The 4,039-nt window shown below is 33.0% G+C and overlaps 1 long non-coding RNA gene across 1 annotated transcript; it reads right to left on the bottom strand.

Moving 5' to 3' along the window:
- Nucleotides 1-446: 446 nt before the first annotated feature.
- Nucleotides 447-2,396, bottom strand: LOC145105825 (uncharacterized). Its single transcript, XR_013707421.1, has 2 exons — nucleotides 1,910-2,396; nucleotides 447-916 (listed from the first exon to the last, which is right to left on the bottom strand). It is a non-coding gene; the product is annotated as an uncharacterized LOC145105825 (long non-coding RNA).
- Between the last annotated feature and the right edge of the window lie 1,643 nt (nucleotides 2,397-4,039).

The raw sequence follows: 4,039 nt of genomic DNA, 5'->3' as shown, positions 1-4,039 counted from the left end.
GGAATACATGAGTAAATCCATATGACCCATTTTGTCTTCTGTTTGCCCAAATTCTCTTCTCTGTAGCTTCCGCGTTTTCCGCCTGAGTTACTTCAAATTTTAACCATTACCTCCTTTTGCAACCCAAATCCATCCATGCTTTCGTATAAAAGTAAAAATCAACCAAAATCGTGTAGTATCACGAAGTTCCACCAAGAACATAGAATGTACCAAAATAAACTAAAAACGCATGAATTTAAACTAAAATGTGATGCAAATGCAATAATTAAATGTTCCAAAAGATGCATTTTATGCATCTAACACTCTTGCACGATATATGAGTGTCTCTGGCCGGTTCTTCGACGGGTGAGGTACAACTGCTTCTCTATTTTATCAAACACGATGGGTATATGTTTGTAGGTGCAATCTCATAATTTATGCCCTAAGTGTACCCGTGTCATAAAATATTATAAAATAAAAAGATAAGTATAATTAAATTTGTAAATTACATGATACTTGTTGAACTGATCGAGATCAAACATTGTATTCGTCCCACATTAGATGCATAGCGACGATAGCGTATCTACCATAAAACCTTTTCTATAACATATACAATAGTGAAACTCATGTTGCATCTTTGTCAGATAGCTAATTAATTGAGTTATCGAAGACAGGCTGCAAGTCAACAACTTTCATTGTATCCGATGTTGAGACAAATGGAAACACCCAACTTTCGAATTATGTGACCGACAGGCGAGCATAAAAAATACTTATCGAAATACAATCCCTTTATTAGGAAAAATGCTCTCTTGTTTAGTAGCCCAACGGAAATAATAACACATCCATATTGGACCGCAAATTGATCATTACCTCCTTGAAGAACAAGTAATGGCATAATAACATGTGGTTTTCCACACCCGTCGCTACATTTATCCGCCTACCAAAATCAGACAAGTTGAAAAGCGTCACTCGTGTCAGATAGGTTGTAGCCTAGCCATAATGTCTCGAACCAAGTTTGGTTTGCAAATTTGGAGTGAGCACTGTGTCGTATACACAATCATGCTAGAAAAAAAAATTGCATTTTATTCCGAACATGATTTTCATGTTCTGGAACAGTCTACTTGTTCCCGACTACTTTTAATTCTTCATAATACTAATAGAAAAAAAGACCTAAATGTCGACAACCACTCCAATGAAATATTTTTATCAAAAATATACTACATTTTGGGCATGTTTTACATGTCTCGAAAAGATATTTGTATTCCTAAAACTTGTTTGAATCGATAATGTGCAAAAAAGAAAACTTATTGAAAAGTTGTCCACAATACTGATATCTCTTCGTTAGAATCCATACTCTTCAAAAAGTAAATAGTCTAAAATGTCCAAAATGCCACTATTCAAAAGTTTGAAATGCCACTAAAAAGTATTCAGAATAATATATATATATATATATATATATATATATATATATATATATATATATATATATATATATAACCAAGTTCAAATAAGAAAGAAAATTTTGGTAGGAATGTAATTTTTTTTTATATAAATATATTTTTAACAAACAAACAAAATGAATCATTATATAATCCAAAGGTAAGATTATTCACAAGAAAAAAATCCCAAAAAAAACACTTATTCATTTTTAAGTAAATCAAGAAAAAATTCATTTTGGTGACAATTTTAATGAATATCAACAAAATCATCATAAAAGTGAATTATGAAGATGTTTTTTTGGGATTTTTTTGTGAATCATCTCATTTTTTATTCATTTAATGGTTCATTTATTTTATTCGCCAAATAAATATGCCGAAAAAACTTCTTACCTTCCTACAAAAAAAATTTATTGGATATATATATATATATATATATATATATATATATATATATATATATATATATATATATATATGGTGGACCACAATACCGAATCGGGTACCCTCCCAAACTTGTGTCGAGAACTCCCCATTCCGAATTTAAGGGTGGTTGATACGTAGCTCACTAGGTTCGGTCATCACTTTTTGGCTGACTCAATCAACAATCGTTGAGCCATCTCATGACTCAGTCCATGCTTGAAGTGTAGCTGACAAAAAAAAAAAGACTTCTATACCCTATGAAAAAAAAAACCTCGTTATTCAGCTCTATTCCTCTTTTTCTTCTTCTACATAGACTTTGAAGGCGCCGCTCCTCCCTCCTGCCACGCTGCCGCCGCCTGAAGCTTAGCGTCAACCTTCGCCTATCGCCAACACCGACCTCTACCTATCACTAGCACCGAAGTCCGTCGGCCTGCGCCAGGTACTTTATTCTCCTTTTGTTTTGAAATAAGTTGAAAACTGAAGTTGGTACTTTTATATGTATGTTAATGGATGAGATATGAATTTTTCTCTATATTTATGAAATCAGTTGAAAACTGATTTATGCTCTATATATGAATTTAGAATTTTGTGCTCCACATGAATAAGTATTTATGCTTTGCTCTACATGAATAAGAACTTATGCTTTGTTGGTATCATATGCGTATGAAATCTAAATTTTGCTTGTGTGGTCTATATATGATATCATAAATTTGTTGAAATGTTGTATGATCTTGGTATGAAATCACAACTTGTTTAGATATTATTTTGAAATCATAATTTGTTAAAAGCTTGTATGATCTTGGTACCAAATTAGATTTGTCACACCCCCGAAACCAGACGGCGGAAACGTCCGGGGGCTCGTGTGACTTAAATTGAATACCATCACAATGAATATACATGAATCGTAACACAAACATCACCATGCATCAATACATTACAACTGATATTGTTTACATCCAGTACATTGTTTTCAAATATTACACTTCATAACACAACTTGTTTCAAAGTTTATAACACAAAATATTCTAACATACTTGGTATTACCCTTCCGCTTATCTGTTACCTGAGAATACAAGTTATTTTGGAAAAACGTCAACATATGGAATGTTGGTGAGTTCATAAGCAAAGTTGTAAATAAAATGATTTGTATAGTTTGTAAAACCCAGAAAATCCGATATTTTCTGAAAAGACTTTTGTTTATCAAAGTGTGAAGATCCATAAGTTGATGCATGAATGATTTCAAAAACATATATATGAAGGGCGTTTTGTATTATAGATATAGAATTTCGAGCGAGTAGTATTGATTTCCCCGGAAAACCCGATGTTTTCGGATGTCGAAAGGTATACGTGATTACTAATTTTTGTATCGTCATATCGAATGAATATTGATTACTCCACCTTGAATATCGTCCTAATTCCGTCTACTTTGATTACTCATAAGCCTTAGCGAACAAAGGGAAGAGGAGCATTATGTCCTGCTACTATCGTAAGTACCTTAGGCTGTCAGGGATGCGAAAGACGCGATGGTCCAACTCGCATTTGATTACTTTGACCTTACTAGCCTTACTAATGGGCCACTAGGGCCCAATAGCACATAAAAGCTATTGAAAGTCCTTTTACATGGAATTGGGTCATAGGAGGCCCAATAACATATAAGCGTTATCCTTTGGGCCCAAAGATCATGTTGATGGACTTGCAAGATCCAACAGGCATGATTTGAAACCCTCAAGCCCAAAGTTTGTAAGTTTTCTCATCGTAGGTATCGCGTATCTATTGAAGGGTTTGATTTAACGTTTGTTATATTGTATCGATTCGAGACCGATCGATTCGTGTATCACGATATTTGGAGTTAAACGTGTATTCGTCTATCGATTTGTCGGTAGTCGTGGTTTTGTATTTTTACTTATTGAAATAGTTTGTTTAAAAGTAGAAGTTTGTCCTTTTCACTACCTTTCTTTTTATAAAAATAAGAATTTCAGTCCTTTATATAAAAGAATTTCATTTTTAGTCCTTAAAACATTTTCTTGACACTTTTGCATCATAAATTTGTTGAAATGACAGTTTTAACCCAAAATTTATTTTGTTAACAGATTCAACCCTTCCAGAATGGTATTTCTCGGTTAAAACCCTATTTTTCGCAAATTTTACAGTTTTGGCCCAAAATCCAAAAACTTTACATTTTTGATCCTTTTTGGAAGTGA

Source organism: Lactuca virosa, chromosome 1 (assembly GCF_052849685.1).
Source record: "Lactuca virosa cultivar CGN04683 chromosome 1, Lactuca_virosa_CGN04683_v6, whole genome shotgun sequence".
NCBI lineage: Eukaryota > Viridiplantae > Streptophyta > Magnoliopsida > Asterales > Asteraceae > Lactuca > Lactuca virosa.
This window is presented reverse-complemented; position numbering and strand designations above follow the sequence as displayed.